This window comes from Nuphar pumila, chromosome 5, assembly GCF_984573655.1.
Source record: "Nuphar pumila chromosome 5, dmNupPumi1.hap1.1, whole genome shotgun sequence".
NCBI classification, from domain to species: domain Eukaryota; kingdom Viridiplantae; phylum Streptophyta; class Magnoliopsida; order Nymphaeales; family Nymphaeaceae; genus Nuphar; species Nuphar pumila.
Window position 1 is genome coordinate 25964601 of NC_143253.1, and position 19184 is coordinate 25983784.

A 19184-nucleotide genomic window follows, 5' to 3' on the forward strand; every position below is an offset into this window, starting at 1 on the left:
CCAAGCAGAGGGATAACCCTCCAGTGGGATTCGAACAAGACCAGCCGTTAAATAATCTTTATCTCTACTGGCTCAAAATTAAATGTTACAACTGTGATGAAACTAAAGGAAGTGACGTTCATTTTTCAAATAAATCACATCTCAACTCACATGTTCAAAACGACAGTTAAAATATCACTTTTGAGTATCTTCAAAATATGTCAATGCATCACACAAATGGCATACTTAGGTATAGCACAATTAGAATTAGGGTGAGAATTGAGTGTAGCAAAAAATATTACAGATTACAATCGTGGAATTCCTCTCGCAGCATCGTCAGATGGCATTCTCTTCTTGATTGGTTGGTGTGTAAACTCAACAAATCAAAGTGTAAGAATCTTCAGTGCAGCAAACAGGTACATACAAGCACACATGATACACATCGAATCTGCTTGAACCAATAGATTAGATAATCCTTTGCTAGTGCACGCCTTCTTTACGGTCAACAAGTGGAACTCAGTTTGTCCAGGTTCGTCGTCTGGGTTAATGGGTCAAAGAGAACATGGTGTAAGATGCTGGAACTATCATCAGGACATGGAATTGGGATTGGTGTAAGTTGCAACAACCCAAGGGATGAGCACTAGACATAAGCTGAGACTTGTACCAAATCAGTATGAATATACTCTATTACTTCTGCGTGCCCTAGTAGATCAAGAAGGCAGCCCCAAATTTGGCTATTTTACAGATTCTCATTTTTCTGATTAATAACTATAATCAAGGACAAGGATTCGAGTACATAGAATGAACTCTATCAATATCGGACATCATTTCTGTAGAAAGATCAACCTGACATGATTCGATAACTTCCTACAATTGCCATTGCTTGGTTGCCCCAAAAACAGTACTGGCAACAATAGGATGCTTCAAGAAAAATGCAGCAATCATGACTGAAAGCACTTTATCAAGAAACTACTTTTCATTCACCACAACTGAACTTCAATATGCAGCATACCAATTCCAAGTTCCAACTGAGATTAAGGCATGAATCACTCACACCAGAAACTGCACCATTTCAAAACAAATCTGGTAAAGAGAATTCTAAAGTACTGCACTAAAGCCATGTAAACATGCATTTTGTAGACAAAAAAACATTCCAACGGAAATTCAAGAGAGAGAGGTTGCTCAGTGACAATGGTTTCCTCTTGCATAGCTGCTGCATTTATACCGTAGCTTTCAGAATATCTGGCAGAGCTTCTGAGTGGATCCAGTCAGAACCCAGTCCCAACAGTCAAACTCTTAGTCAAGATCCCATTTTGACCTTAAAAACATAGTTTTTGGCCACCTACCAAAAAAAGGAAAAAATGAAGCCTGGAACATAAGCTTTACAATGAACCAAAAATCAAGAAAGTGTGCTACATGAACAGAAAATTATGAGGTCCTCCTTAAAGCATCCTAGCCCAGTCAAAGTCCCAAACAGGGTTTTTGGACAACAATCCAGGTATGCCATTCAAAATGGGCCATATATCTGAATGGAAAACCAACTGTATACACATTGAACAGCAAACTATGTTTGCCATTTGGACCACATAAGTCACCAGACAACAAATTGAGTTTGTTTTCTAGGTCCATAAGTCACTGGATAACAAACCAGATTTGCTGTCCAAACACCACGAGTCACCAGACAGTACACTGGGTTTGTCATCCAGTTGCATGTTAGCTTTAGAATGGAAAACTAGGTTTAGCGACTGACTCAAGGATGACACAAACCGTGTATGCCATCCAGTAACCAGAATGTTGAGATTTATCCCAACGTCATTATGATCCCTATCAGACCATATCAGGCATACTTCCTCTCTAGATTCATCCTAAAAAACCTATGCCTTTTTAATTAGAAAGAACCGGTCCCACATTAAGGTTTTTGGCTGCACATGCTATGTTCACATCCATAAGACTCTTAGAGACAAGTTTGCTCAAAGAGCCAGACCTTGTTGACTACGATGATGAGTATAAAGGCTATAGATGTTTTGATCATGATTCTCGTAAACTTATTGTTTCACGAGATGTTGTCTTTGATGAGAACATGATGGAAAATTGCAGCAACGATTCTAACTACACTCAGTCACATAGACTGTCTGCTTTTTGGCCTTTCTCTTATAATGCCTATGCCAGTGGAACCACCATTCCAGCACATCATTTTGACCAAATTCAGCTTACACTTGTGCCTACTGATAGACAAAGACAGCACATCAGCGATGTCCCAAACTGAACATATTCATACTTCCTCTACTTTGCCACTACATCATGTGTTTCCTCAGTTTCAGAAAGTATACAGCAGATGCAGTCAACCAATATTTGAAAGAGATGGCATGCATGATGAATCCTAGGGGTGGCAATCGGGTCGGGTTGGCGGGTCGGGTCGGCGGGTTGGCGGGTCAGCATACCTCAACACGAACCCGACCCGTTTATTAAACGGGTCGGCTGTGGCAAACACGAACCCGACCCATTTATTAAACGGGTAACCCGACACGACACGGTTAACCCGTTTAATAAACGGGTCGGGTCGGGTAAACGAGTTGGTGGTCGGGTTCGGGTAAACGGGTTGACCCACCCGCCTAAGCCGTTTATTAAACAGGTCAGCCGGGTTGGCGGGTTGGCATACCCCTAACACGAACCTGACCCGTTTAATAAACGGGTTAGACGGGTCGACCCATTTACGACACGAACCCGTTTAAGCCAAACCCGAACCCGCCTAAGAAGCGGGTTGGCAGGTCAGGTCAGATTTTGCCACCCCTAATGAATCCCCTTGAGAACCGAATTGCATACAGCCTAGTACAAATGAAAATCAGATCAACACTATTGTTGACCTTCCTATATAGATAAGGAAATCTTCGAGGGTGAAACATTCTGCAGATCGTTTTGTCACATATGAATCATTCTCCTTAGACTTCACTGTGTTTGCTGCAACACTTGAGAATGAAAAAAAAACTATCTCCTAAGGAGCAGTTAGTCAAAACCCTTGATGGGTGGAGGCCACGAATGAGGAAATCAAGGCATTACATGAATGCAACACATGGACAGTAGTTGACCGACCACTAAGAAAAAATATTGTAGGTTGTAGATGGGTATACAAAATTAAATATAAGTCTGATGGGAGCGTAGAGAGAATTAAGGCACACCTTGTTGCCAAAAGATACACCCAAGAACACGGGCTGGATTTTAATGAAACTTTAAGCCCTGTTGTTCGCATGAGTACAATAAGGGTGGTTCAGTCCCTCGAAGCCGCTCACAAATGGCCTTTATTTTAGCTAGACGTGAAGAACACCTTTCTTCAAGGGAATCTACATGAGGAAGTTTACATAGAGCATCCTCCGAGGTACCCAAAGGGCAACACCAAAGGCACGATTCTTATATTGAATAAAGTGATCTATGGGCTGAAGAAGGCAGCTAGAGCCTAGTTTAAGATCTTTATTGATGTGATTAGACATTTGTGTTTCACAAGTTACTCCGATTATTCGCTATTTGTTTATCATGATGACTATTTTGCTCATTTATGTGGATGATATAGTCATAACAGGAAGTGACATCTCTAGGATCAAAGAATTCAAAAGAGTATTACATGATCTATTTTACATGAAAGATCTAGGGTTGTTGACATATTTTCTGGGAGTTCAAGTGGACCAAAGAGATAATGCTTTTGTTGTTACTCAGTGCAAATATGTTCTTAATCTTTTTCAACGAAGTGAGATGCTGCAATGCAAACCAGCCAAAACTCCCATGGCTTAAAATGTAAAATTACAGGAAACTCAAGATGATGATTTGTGGCTTGAGCAGCCAGAAAAATTCAGAAGTATAGTGGGAGCCCTACAATACATGACTTTCACTAGACCTGATCTTGTTTATGCTATTAATCAAATTTCTCAACGCATGCATACACCTAGACAAAGCCACATGAAAGTTGTCAAGAGAATTTTACAATACATTAAAGGTACTTTGTCTGACGGTTTGGTTTACAATAGAGGAAATGAAGTCGTTTATTCATAGATCACTATTACAGCATTATCAATTGTTGATTGGGCAAGCGACCCAACCACCAGAAGGTCGGTGACTGGCTACGGGGTATACCTTAGGGCTCATCTTGTCTCTTGGTCCAGCAAAAGGCAAAGAATCGTCGCCAGATCTAGTATAGAAGTGGAGTATAGAGCTATAACAATAAAAGTTTTGTGGATTAGACATCTTTTGATAGCATTGCATCAGAGAATAGTGAAATTAGTGATCTATTGTAGCAACCGGAGTGCAGTTGTTATTTTCACTAATCATGTCCAACATGAAAAAATGAAACATGTGGAGTTAGATCAACATTTTGTTCGGAAAAAAGTTAAGGATAAAGAAATTCAACTTATGTTTGTAACCAGTGAGAGGCAAATTGTATATTTATTTACCAAACCTCTTTCAGTTAATAGGCATTGATTTTTTAAAGCAAAATTGTCCATGATTCATAACTATGCACAATTTGAGGGAGAGTGTTAAGAGTAGATGTGTACCTTAAATAGGGGTATTTTATTCTTCTAAGTTATATCAGAATATGTTTGTACATGTATATGTTCAAGGGTATTTTTGTACATCTAAAATACCTTAATATAAAAAGAGGAGAACCCTAATTATGTGGGACGTCCTCTCATTCTTGGTTGTCATTCTATTGCATCTTCTACTACAAGAAGCATGAGTTTGAAGGATTCTTCTCATATACCCCTAAAGTAGTCAATGCCAAAATGAAAATTGATGATGGAGAGCAGGTTGAGAATCCAACACCATAGAAACAGCTTATCGGAGCACTATCTTATCCCTCAATTACAAGACATGACATAGCACATGCAGTTCATCATACAGCCAGCCAATTCCAACATACTCCCACCTTTGTTCATATGGGAGTGATTTTACGTATTATTAGATATATTAAGACTTTCATTTATCGAGGCCTTTTTTTATCCTCTTCTTCATCTTTAGATTTGACTGCTTATATTGATGCTGATTGGCGAGGTGATCCTAATAGCCGACACTCAAACATGGGTTTTTGTGTTTTCTTAGGTAACTCATTGATCTCATGGCGATGTAAGAAGCAGTAGAAGGTCTCTATCCTTGACTGAAGTAGAATACCAAGCCATGACTACTACCACTATAGAGGTGGTTTGGCTAAAAAGAATGTTGATAGATATGGGCGTTCAGACTAAAGGAGCATCACGAATGTATTATGACAACAAAAGTTTTATCTACGTCGCTAGCAACCAGATCTTTCATGAACGAACCAAACATATTGAGATGAACTGTCACTTTGTACGAGAGGAGTATCTACATGGCAATATTGTTCATCTCTATGTTACTTCATAATACCAGTTGGCGAATTTCTTCACCAAGCCTCTCACTGCAAGATTTCACTTTTTCTTAGGCAAACTTTCGGTTATCCAACTGTAAGTTGGAGGGAGTGTTAAAAATGTAAATATATATAGTATAAATACATATGTATTTATATGTACATTTATGTGTAACTAGGTTAGGAAAATTAGTTTATATTTATGTGTAACTAGGTTAGGATAATTAGTTTAGTTTTTTAAACTTTTGGTCTTATTTGAACTAGTCAACAAGAGAGTCGTTGGGAGGCCCAACGGCTCTATTTAGAGTTGTGGGACCCTCCCAATGACTCTCTTGGAGCCTCTCATTCTTGTGTATAAATAGGGATTGAAACCCCTCTCAAAACCAATGCTTCTTGCATGGTTCATTATCAATAAAAATTATTATTTTTAATTCTCATGTTAGCCACTTTTGGTGGATTTTGTGTGAGCTTATTTGTGGCTTTTGGGTGTTCATTTTAGTGATTTGGTGAAACTCTTTTAAGTGTCCACTTTTGATGATTTGGTGAACATCTTTTGGAGGAACTCATTTCCTTACACTACCATCTCTAGTAATAATATTGCCTCAACCAAAATATGGAACCAATTTAGAGAACTTACCTACGTCACCAGTAACATGGCTTGCTGCACATGAATAATGTACCAGACGCCTTGCTCATTTTGCTTGAAGCTCAATCCTGCTAATGCTGCTAATAACAGTTCCTTGTCTAGCCCATTCTATAAACTACCGCTTTGACCTTTATTCTACCCTTGATTGTTGTTTTTCCTTTTGTTTTGAGCTTCCGAGTTGCATCTGGGATTATCCTTGAACCAATAGTTTGCTTGACATGCCTATGCTTCTAGCATATGTAATAGGAATGTTTTTGCCAGGATTATTGTTTGCAAGAGTTGGCACATTAGGAGTAAGCAACAAACCACAACCACCTTGAGCACCACCATGACAATGACCTATCCTCCATGGGCCGATCCTTGCCCACGACCTGACGAGGCTCTAGTGACCAGCACTTCACAGGAATCTTCCCCAACTTTCTCAGATTTCAACGACATGCCTTTAAGTGTCATCTCATAATGAAGTAACTTGGCTTTCAATTCATCAAATTTGGGAAGTTTTCCATATATTGTAATGTAGTGGACAACACATGGTACTCAGGGCCTAATCCAAACAAGGCTTGTTGAACCTTATCTTTATCTTGAACTTCATATCCAACTAAAGCCAATTGATCTGTAATGTTCTTGATCTTGTTTAAGTAGTCCATAATCAACATGGATGGGTCCTTAAGCAGTTGAAGTTTTTTCTTCAAGTGCATCAGCCTTGCTTTTGAAATCTACAAATAACTCTGAACTAATCTGTTCCACAACTCCATCGTGGTACAATTACTCTTGTGATAAAAGTAGAGGTAATATATGCTACCAACGCCTGATCACATTTCATCCAGCTGACAAACTCGAGATGTCTACCCATTTTTTTATGTGCAGAGAGATTTGCAATAGAATAGCAGCCAAGAGAATGAGAGGATGTCCCACAGAATAAAGGTTCTCCTCTTCTTATATCAAGTTATTTTGATGTACAAAAATACCCTTGCTCAAATACAACATATTCAGGTATATTCTGTTATAACTTGAAAAACTAAAATACCCCTACTTGTGAACATGTCTATTCTTAACACTCCCCCTCAAACTGTGCATGGTTATGAACCATGGACAGTTTGGTTTTCAGAAACCAATGCATATTGACCGAAAGAGATTGTAAATAAATCTACAATTTGTTGCCCGTTGGTTACAAACATAAGTTGAATCTCTTTATCCTCAACCTTCTCCTGAACAAAGTATTGATCTAATTCCACATGCTTCATTTTTTTATGTTGTACAGGATTAGTGAAAATAACTACACTATGGTTGTCACATTAGAGGATTGATTTCACGATTTCCTGATGCAATGATGTCAATACATGTCTAATCCACAAAACTTTTGCTATAACTGTGACCATGACTCTATATTTCGCTTTTGTACTAGATCTGGCGACAGTTCTTTGCGTTTTGTTGGACTAAGAGATAAGATGTGTGCCAAGGTAGATCTCATAGTCAGTCATCGACCTTCAAGTAGTTAGATCACCTGCCCAATCAGCATATGAGTATGCGAGAACAGTGATCTGTAAACCAAACCATCAGACAAAGTACCTTTAATGTACTATAAAATTCTCTTGATAGCTTCCACGTGGCTTTGTCTAGGCATATGCATGTATTGAGAAACTTGATTGACAAAATAAACAAGGTCAGGTCTGAAAGTCATATATTGCAAGGCTCTCACTATACTTCTGAATTTTTCTGGTTGCTCAAGAAAAAAATTACTATAGGAGTTTTGGCTGGTTTGTATTGTGACATCCCACTTCACTAAAGAAGATCAGAGGCATACTTGCATTGAGTAAGAACAAGAGCATCAACTCTTTGGTATACTTGAACTCTTAGAAAATATGTGAGCAACCTTAGATCTTTCATGTGAAATCAGTCATGTAATACTTTTTTCAGCTCTTTGATCGTGGAGATGTCACTTCCAGTTATAACTATATCATCCACATAAACGAGCAAAATAATCATATCTTTGTTGTCATGATGGACAAATAATGAATAATCGCATTAACTTCTTGTGAAACCAAGGTGTCTAATCACATCGCTAAAGGTCTCAAACGAATTCTTTACACTGTTTGGTCTCTTTCACCATCTTAATTAATTAAGAGTTCTTTACATAAGAACAGCAATAACAAATTCAGGCCCTTGCTCTATCAAATTCAACAGTATAATTAATTTAGAAAACCAATCTTTGACAAAAATAATTTTGCAATGCAAAAATCATAATTTAATATTTCGTAAGCAACATATACTCACGGCTCTCAACGGCCCCGTCAGTGGTTCAAGCATTACCACAATAAATTAGCATTGCAAGATTTTTCAGTGAACATGAAACACACATAAATAACCAAAATTTCATGTTCAAATGCAAACAACATATTTGCATAAAAACAAATATATTGTTATGAAGTTGTTAAAAAAAGAAAACATTTATATATATTTTATGTCGTGCATCCGTTCAAAAGCAGTCCACATATATATATATATATATATATATATATATATATATATATATATATATATAGTGATATTTTTATTCAGGACGCTTTCCTAGGCAACATTTAGATCTGGCTCTACCCAAACTTTTCTGGTTCACCCCAACATTACCCACTTGTTCAACTGTTGTTGAGCAATTTTTGGATATCAAACGAACCTCTCTCTATGGTAATCTTAATGTGGTCAATTTACCCTCTTTTGCAATCAGTTTCGCTATAGCACCTGCCGCTCTAGCTAATTGTCCACCCTTTCCAAGTGTTATATATATATATATATATATATATATATATATATATATATTATGTTGTGAATCTGCTCAAAAGCAAGCAACACAAATATATATATATATATATATGTTAGGTTGCGAATCTACTCAAGAACGCAGACAGCATACGCAAACAACATAAAGCACACAGTATAGCATAAACTGCGTAATGCAACCAGTATAATGTAGACAGCATATACGCATGTGCAAACAATATGTGCAAACAGCATGTGCAAACAATATGCACAAACAGCACATTCCGTGGACAGCATATGCACACATCATATGCGGACAGCATGTGCAAACAGCACAAGCATGGGCAGCTGGTGTAAACAGCATAAGACGGCATGCATACATATGTATATGCTGTTGTGAACCTATTTATGACGTAGACAGCATATATATATATATATATATGCTGCTGTGAACCTGTCTAGAACGCGAACAGCACACACACACACAGCAGCATATATATATATATATTTGTGTGTGTGTGTGTGTGTGTGTGTGTGTGTGTTGTTCGCATTCTAGACAGGTTCACAGCAGCATATATATATATATATATATATATATATATATATATATATATATATATATATATATATATATATATATATGCTGCAAACTTGTCCAGAATGTGGACAACACATATATATGTATATATATGCTGTTGTGAATCTCATCAAGATTGCAACCAACACGAGTGTACACTACATGTACTGTAAATCTAATCAAGAATGCAAAAATATATGGAATATACATGCAAGAATTTGCATACACGTTTAGGGATGCAAAAAATTGAATTTATTTAAGCATAAAAAACGATAAATATATATATGGTATGCATGTAAAAAATTTCAGACATGATTAGGGATGCAGAAACTTGGATTTAAGCATCAAGAACGATAAAAATATTCATGGTAAGCATGCAGAAATTTTCAGGCATAATTAAGGATGCAGAAACTTCGGTTTAAGCATCAAAAACACCAAAAATACATATTATATGTAAGAAAAAATTTGGGCAGAAAATCAATTTTTAAGCATCAAGAATACCAAAAATATATGGTATAAACATGCAGAAATTTACAGACATGTTCAGAGATGCAGAAAATCAATTTTAAGCATCAAGAACACCAAAAATACATAGTATATATATGTAGAAATTTGTAGACCTGTTCAGAGATGAAGAAAATCAATTTTAAGCATCACCTTTTAACATCCTTCATAGAGTAAAATGTGTTGTTGCCTTATCTAGAGATATTGTCTCAATGCCCATCTTTCTAATCTTTAGACCACATTACCTCTAAACACCATTCATTCTTCTTATTCTCAACCTACATCTCATTCGCGTAACAAAAGCATTCATATTATTCGCTATATAAAAGAGAGTGCCATCAATTCTACATCACACAGATCACAGATGTATTAATGCAAACATTGATCAAATATAAAGTAAAGCCTCACTCTCAGCCTGATGTTATAGTGGCATCACCACCTATATATGGAGGTATATTTGCTACAATCTACATAATGTATGATCTAGTTGGAAGTCATAATTGCAAGTTGTATCAACTCAATCTAACCTCATAGATGTGTTCAACATTGTTTGTTTTCTAGGAATGACACCCTGGATATGCTTTTCAACATAAAAAAATATGATTTTACTAGTCATGGAAATTTGAGGCAATGTGGGCTGTTGATTTTTAAGCCCATCAAAATCTTGTTTACACATTGCAAACACGACCCAAACCCATTTCCTACTAAATAAACCATGTAGCTCACATCTGTAGGGTTGGACCTAAAAAAAAATGGTTTATTGTACATGCAATCAACCGTATCATACACATATATATAAAGAGAGAGAAAGAGAGAGAGAGAACAGGTGGTAGCAGCCTATCACTTTTCTGGCCTACTGGGTTTTCAAAAGGTTTTTTCACATTTTCCTTAAATATGATTGTACATATGTGCTCTACATGCTTGAATTTATATGAATTGCCTCTTGGATCATCTGACTTCAACACGCAGATAGGTTTTTATAAGAATTAAAAATCAACGGTTTAAGATTTATCGAAATATTCAAGGCTTAAAAAATCATATATTTTTTTCGAAAAAACATGATCCAAGTGTTGTTTCCTAGCAAATTGATCATGCCTAACACATCTGCAGGGTCGGGTTTGAGTAAAACAACCTAAAAACACATGTTTGCTGGTGGTAGGCCAGAAAAGTGGTATGCAGCTACCACTTTTCCAATATATATATATATATATATATATATATATATATGAGAATGGGGATTTTTCTGCTCCCTTTTTTTCTTAGGTCATGTTAAGACCCTCCAAAAATCATAGTTTTAAGTGTTTTATACTAGATCTGAACCGTTAGATGTGTTTATCATTGTTTATTCAATAGAAAACATGTTTTTGATTAAGCATCTTTATGTTTAGATGTGTATTTTAAAGAGGTAAAAAAATCAATGGTTGATATTGTACTAAAATTTTATGATAAAATATTCACATTTTTACATAAAGTCAATTTGAAACAAAGTTTGCTTCTTAATAAATAAGCAATGATAAACATATCTATTGGTTCACATCTAGCATAAAACATATAAAACTATAATTTTTGGAGGGTCCTAACCTGACCTAACAAAAAAAGGGGCAACACAATCCCCTCTCTCTCACTATATATATATATATATATATATATATATATATATATATAATTTATTTATTTATTTATATGGGATCATATTTGATACAAACATTTGTAGGTACAAAGGCCTCTTTTTTTAATTTCTTTCATTTTTTTGGTTGTTTGCATGAAACTAACCTTGGATATGTGATCTGCGTATTTTCCTTAGTGAGAATCGGTTCTTAGATCATCCAATTATGACTGTTGGCAGGTATTTATAAGGCTTCAAAAATCAATGACCTACAATGTGATAAACTTTCTTGGGTCATAAAATCTAAGAAACACAATTCAAAAAATAGTTCTCACTATTTTGGACATGCTGAATCCATCTATGAGGTCAGATTGGATCAAAACAACCTGTCATGGAGATCCAGAGGCCTTTGCACCTACAATCTTTTGTAATAAATATTACCCTATGTATACATAAATACATACATACATTGACGCACATCTGGATGCTCTTGATACAATTCCTATTTTCAATTGCATGCCATAGAGCCATAATTTTGATTTTTGACAAGAAAATATCAACCACATCATCAAATGAGGTGAATATCATCTTATTACTCAAGTATTGTTAATGTTTCATTGGTGAAAATTGTTCAAATCATGTCATCGTCTAGATTTTCATTCCTAACTTTTGATCCTCAGCATTTTCTTTTTGAATTATTGTTTGGTTATGTGTATAACTTTTTAGATGATCATTTGATTATACAGACTGCTCAGTTTATGATTATCTCAAATTCTCAGTACTCAATCATCCAAAACTTATGCAATCAATTTCGCTCCAATATACCTTTCCTGCAATTGAGTTTTCTATTGAAGTATTTCTCTGTTTAAATTTTGAATAGTTTTGAAAGGCTTAGACCTCTTGATATTTGCCATGAAAAGCCTTGGAATGTGCAAGAACTGTGGACTGTGATCAGGTGAAAAACCAGCAAAAATCACTTGAACTAATACATAAAAAAGAAACATCACTCATATAAAACAACTAAAAACTTCAGAACATGGAAGGAAGATACACACAGGCTCAGTGGTATGTCATAAGAGCAGTCATGGGAAACATTGAACAACGGCATCTGAAAAATCTGTGATAGAGTGTAAATACACGTTCTCAAGGTTGTATGAACAGCAAAATCAAATGCAAGCATCTGCTCTCTAGTTTAAATGACATTGATAAGCACAAGAAATGGCTTAAGAAAACTATGTTGTAAAAGATATGGACTTGTTAATAGGAATGGTACACTGTGTACAAAACAATAAAGAAGATATGCCTGGTAGGAGCCAAAAGAAAAGATATTTTTCAGTTTACTAGAAGTCAGAACCACTATTTTCATGATGGATTGGTATAAAGCAGAATGTATGCATGTAACTTTTCATCTATTTCCTGATATGGGGTGCAGTCAAACAAATCCATGCATAATGGAAAAGCGGCAAAGGAGAAGCTAGCTCATACTCCTCAACAACTCTTAATGCATTCAGTTCCAGTAGTAGTTCCTCTAGCAGATGGAAATATTTGAAAGAAAAAAGCACTGTATATGCATGTCTAACCTTGCAGCTATGGCTTCATTGATATTTTTGGCATCTAAACACACAGGCCCACCACGAATCCAAACCATCTGTCCAGATGCACCAGCAACCTGCATGATTAGCCCAAATAAACATAAAAGAGAGAAGTATTTCGAACTTGAGAATCCTGATCTGGGTACTAGTCCAAGCAAGACGCACATACAAACCAAATATTTTTTAATCTCCATTTATCTTTTACTTTTCCAGCTACAGCCAAAACTAAGAAATCATTGTGTGCAGTTGCAGTAAACCTTCTCCAAGGAACATAATGTAAAAAATTTATATATATATATATATATATATATATATATATATATATATATATATATATATATATATATATATCAAAACAAACCTACTACTACTAAATTATGCATACAGGGCAATTTTGACAAATAAAACACTTCATGACACTTAACCATGGTATCACCATGCAACATCAGAATCGGCAAAACATTCAGAATTCTAATTTGTTTTTGTTTTCAACAATCTTCCATAATCAGCAACAGCACTATCAATTTGAAAACATTAAAACAGATGAAAACACGAGCTCACTTTCATCGCTAAGACGAGTTTATGGCGAGAAATCTTCCGATCTCTCATCCAACGACCCATATATTCTTCACACCTCCCCTGTGTTACAGGGCTTAGTGGCACTGGATACCTAGAAAGAGATAGACGCTTCAATCGAAAAAAAAAACAATTGCACAGACCACAAAGACGCATGCTAAAAGAGAAACCAGATGACAATTAAAACGGCACACTTCCATTCCTAACTTGTCGAGAAATTGAGCATCATGCTGTTGCCATCAGTTTTCTGTTCCTAACAACTCTTTTGAGGAAATTTACACCGTTTTCATGATGGATTAGAAAATTTACAAGAGAGAGAGAGAGAGAGGTACCACTCATTTCGGGCGAGTCGACGAAATTGATGCCCGCATGGAACGACACATCGACAAGCCGGAAGGATTCGCTTAACGAGTTCCGCTCTCCGAACGTCATGCTTCCTGTCGACGGCAGCACATTCCATGAACCATCAAATGGGAAAGACAGAGTAAGAGAGTGCAAGTGAAGCAAATGAAAAGAAGAAAAGAAACGATGGGAGGGAGAGTTGAAGGGAACCCCAACCTAAGCAGAGCCTGGAGACGTTCAAGCCGGGGGCAAGTGCGTAGGGAGGGACAGCCATTCGGAACGATGGCGGCCTACGTCTTTTCTCCGAGGCCGAGAACGGGAGCTATTTGAGGGAGCGAGCTTGAGAAACTTTGGTCGCTCATCCTTGTTGGGTTCTGTTATGGGAGGGAGCCAGAGCTTCTTTATACGGAGACGTTGCAAGGATTTATCCCTGGTAAAATGAACGAGCGTCATCTGCGTCGGTCACCCTTTTTCTCTCGAGAAAAGAGTAGTAGTTACTAGGACGACATGAAATGGATGAGCAAAGGTTCGCTAAGTAGGGCAGCGAAGTTTAGACGAGTACTAAAATATCAAATCAGTGTCCTTGCAAAATAAGTTTACTTAAATGCCAATTTGCAAGGTAATTGACAATGGTGCCAATGTTCCACGGATCCAAAATTAGACTGATGCCAATTTGTGTTCTATATGAAAAGTTTACTCTAAAATTAGACTGATGCCAATGTTCCACGGATCTGACCTTTGAATTTTTCTTAAGCCATAGCCATGTTTTGTTGTTTGGAGTTATACATCACACCAAATCTCCACATTATGGAGTTGTAACTTCGGGCTCTTTGGTCTCATTTTCTACAACCTCAAATTTTATTTTTTATTCAACCTCTTTCCTCAAAGTTTGTGAATCTAGTTACACTTGCTTATCTTCTGACTACCACCAGGTACGATGCTTCAACAAGAATGATAATATGAAAAGTAAAAAACTCTTACGACAGTTATTATATCCCTAATAAAGTCCATGCCACTTAGATTCTCTTAAAAATGACAATGGTGACATCTATATTGAACTTGGTGCATCTACTTCCACAACCAGCAAAATATCATTGTTTCGACTTTTCTCCTTGATAATGGAGTAGGGCCTCTTGATAGAGCAACTTCACCAACTAGCCTTCTGGCACATTTCACACCGGTGTTGTCAGTATCGTTGCAAAGCGGCCAATTCGTATCATACCGGCAAAGGATTGATGCAAAACGAGTGTGACATGGGGTTAAAAAATGGCTGATTCAGCTCGATTTGGTTCAGAACGCTGATTCCCTGGTTCGGGGTCCGATATGATTCTGAAAACATTGATTCACACCATGATCAGCAATAAATTTGAAGGAAATTTTGCAGAATTCCACCTAAAGTTATTTCCAGAGCCAGTTAGACTAAAGACCAGTGGTTGTGGCATGGTTAAGTACAATGAGCTTGCAGTTGCATAATGCTGTTTCTGATTATATACTTTTAGTCTCATTCCCTATCGTGTTACGTCCTCTTATATACTATTTTTTAATGAAAAATCACACATGAATGGCGTGTCCCGTGTTCTTGTTGTGACCTGCTAGGTATATCATCCACTGATGGTTGAAAATTCACCTTTCAAAATGCTAGGTGTCATCAGGAAATTGTTTCAAATTGAGCACTGTCAGAAAAAAATCACGTAAAAAATAGTATTTTAGTAACAAAAAGTTTTCAGTTTTCACATGTATAACTGCGAAAAAACTGATGCGGGCTTCTACAATTTTAAAGAGAGGAAGGTGGGTATCAGGAATTAGGCTAAATGGAGGTCCCTGTTAGTAAATTTTTTGAAAAGTTGAATATGAAGCCAAACAGATGGGCTGGGGAATGAGTTTTGCTTAAATGAACAGGAATGATGAGTTCTGAATTCTTTGATTTTTGAGGATTTCTTTCAGCAAAGACTCTTTTTTTGATTAGCTGCAAAACAATCTTGAGATACATTAATTTTTAAAAGAATTATGAAACCATTTGTTTGGCGTATTTAAAATTTTAAAATATTATCCATATCAACAACAGTGAAAATACATCAAAATCATGTCAGATCATAATAGAGCCTTGACGTATAAAAGGCTGATACACCAACCGGGGGCTCTGCTTGTCTGGTAAGAGCAGCTAGTGCACGTCACCTTGTGTTGGGACGTTGCCAGTTTCAATCCCAATGGTATTATTGTATAACTGGTAGGGGTCGAACTAACCCCAGCTTACCTTTAAAAAAAAAAATTTATTTGGGATAATTAGTAATATTGTTGACATTTGTGTGTGTGTGAGAGAGAAAGAGACTATCTCATTGAGTGCCACGTGAATCATCAGAATTTATGTTTTCTGTCTTTTTGTTGTTTTTTTTAGTGCACATATCTGGATATTTAGATTTGGATCAAACTCGATACCCCTGGCTCATTGACAGTCTTTAAGTGTAAATTTACAAAGGACTAGGAAAGATCATATATAGTCACATGAAACACATTAATGTTGATGAGATATGAGAAATCCTCCAAGAACCAGGACACATTAAAGGAGCTTTGCATTGGAGGTCATGAATGTCGTACTATATATATGTGAATGTCTCCACATATTTGGGATCTCCTTGAGGATCAGTCACTTAAAGGAGCTTTTTATGGGTGATCGCAAATATAGTACTATACATATGAGAATGTCGCCACATATTTGTGGATCACTTTGAAGATCAATTACTTAAAGAAACTTTGCATGATAGCTCTTGAATGTCTTATTATATATATATATATATATATGAATGTCATACGATATTTGTGAATCTCCTTCAAATGAAAACTATTTATATTCACAAATTTGTTTATGTAAAATTCATGAGGTTTGTACAATTATTGTGTGAATCTACTTTTTATTGAGAGTTTGTGATATCTGAACAACATACTGATATATCATGTGAACCTCAGGAGGTTCGCTAGTGCGAAAGGTAAAAAGTCCTAAAAAAGTCGGGCATCCACGATTTTGTACATGGGGCAGATTTTGCAAATGGTAGGGCATTTCAGGAAACGTGTCATTTTTCCATATAGTATGAAAAATTTTCATTAAAATATAGTATAAAATATAAAGTGGAATTGTTTTGGCAGCAATTGTGGAAGTGTATAAGAAAGAAAAAAAATATAAGGAAGAAGAGAGAGAGAGAGAGAGAGAGAGAGAGATATAAGGGAATATGAAAAGTGGTAACCGCCTACAGACGAAAGTGGACTCACGTGCAGTGGATGATGCATGTGTCTCACATGAAAAAAAAACTTTTAGGGCATTTTTGAAATGCTCCTAAAAACCCTTTTAACACTCAGTGTGCATCCACCACTGTCTAGCCAAGTGAGTGGTAGGTAGCTATTACTACTAACTATATATATATATATATATATGAAAGAAAAGTGGTAGTTGTCTATCATTTTTTGAGCCTACTACCAAGGAATAGGATTTTGAGGTTGTTTTTTATAAATCTGACCATGCAGATGTGTTTCAGCATGATCTATTTGCTAGGAAATGACACTTGGATCATGTTTTTGATAAAAAAATGATTTTTAAAGCATTGGATATTTTTAAAATTATAGACCATTGATTTTTAAATCTTATAAAACCCTAAGTGTGTTGAAATCGAACCATCCAAAAGTCGATTCCTATAAAATCAAGCATGTAGATCATATTTGTATGGTAAGATTTTAGAAAAAAAATCATTCCAAAGCCCGGTAGGTTGACAGTAGGCAACTACCATCTAATCTGTATTTATATATAGCTAACTGCCTAACTAACCAGGCTTTTAAAGTATTTTTTTTTATGTTTTACTTAAATCTGACCTTACAGATGCGTTCAACACAGTCGCTTTACTAGAAAACGATACTTGAATAATATTTTTTTGATAAAAAAGTGATTTTTTAAGCCTTGAATATTTAGAAATTAAAATCTTTTGTCATTGATTTTTTAAAACCTTATAAAAACATACGTGCCCATATGATTAAGAGTTGATTCCTATAAAATCAAGCATGTAGAATGCATCTGCACAGTCAGATTTAAGGAAAACACTGAAAAACCCTTCAGAAGCCCGATTAGTTGGGTGTTAAGCTAGAAAAATGGTTAGTAGCTCTCTCTCTCTCTCTCTCTCTCTATATATATATATATATATATATATATATATATATGAGTAATGTGTAAGTTTAAGACCATTTATAGCCCAGACCACCCCAAATCCCTCTAAAATATATATTTACATATAGTTTTTACTTGATCTAATACATATATGTAATCTCTATGCTTTATTTAGCAGAAAACATGTACTACTTTAAACATTTTTATGTTTAGACGTGTTTTTAGTTGAACAAAAAAAAATCGTCATATTACACCAAAAACTTGATTAACTAAAAAACAAAAAATTTTATTAAATTGATTTGATCCAAAGCATGGTTCTTAGTGAATAAGCAATGATAAATACATCTACAAGTTTGAATTAAGCATTAAAGACATGCAAATATGCTTTTTAAAGGGGTTTGGGAGATAAAAGGTCTAGAACTTACACATTAATCTATATTATATATATATATGAAAAACGTAAAATACAAGAGAAAATGGAGGAAAAATCAGTGGAAAGTGATCAGAAGGGAAAAAAAAACAAACATAAAGTGAAGGAAAAATGATTTGAAAAGTGCATGAGACACATTTTTATTATATAAGAAGTACGCCTCTCACAAGTAACAGCTAATTTCTCAAAACTTCCCATCTTGGTGCTTCCTACTTCGGAAGCATGCATGCTTCCCGCTCTAAAGCAACATTTCCTGTAACTTGAGCCTCTTCCTCACTCACTCCATGATAAAGCTCTCTCTCTCTCTCTCTCTCTCTCTCTCTCTCTCTCTCTCTCTCTCTCTCTCTCTCTCTGGTGTCCATGTTTCATAATTAAATGGATTAAATGGATAAAACTAGACCCAAAAGCTCTAACTGTGCGAGACCATGGTTAATATTCTTGTGTGCTCCTTTGAACCTTTTGGTATGCATTGCCCCCTTAAACCATAGATCAGATTCACCTGACAAGAAATTCCATTCCGCACTGCTGCTGAGTTGTCAGACTTTTACACCAAGGGATTCATGAAATTTCTATTTGTGGATTTCAAGGGAGGAAATCAACCTTAACATGGGCAGATAGAGAGACTCATTTTCCACTACTAAGGGAGAGCAAGGAAGGAAAAAA

At 36.0% G+C, this 19184-nt stretch overlaps 1 long non-coding RNA gene across 1 annotated transcript; it reads right to left on the bottom strand.

Moving 5' to 3' along the window:
• Positions 1 to 772: 772 nt before the first annotated feature.
• LOC149837178 (uncharacterized) lies at positions 773 to 14297 on the bottom strand. Its single transcript, XR_016432083.1, has 4 exons — positions 14161 to 14297; positions 13935 to 14039; positions 13015 to 13103; positions 773 to 1321 (listed from the first exon to the last, which is right to left on the bottom strand). It is a non-coding gene; the product is annotated as an uncharacterized LOC149837178 (long non-coding RNA).
• Between the last annotated feature and the right edge of the window lie 4887 nt (positions 14298 to 19184).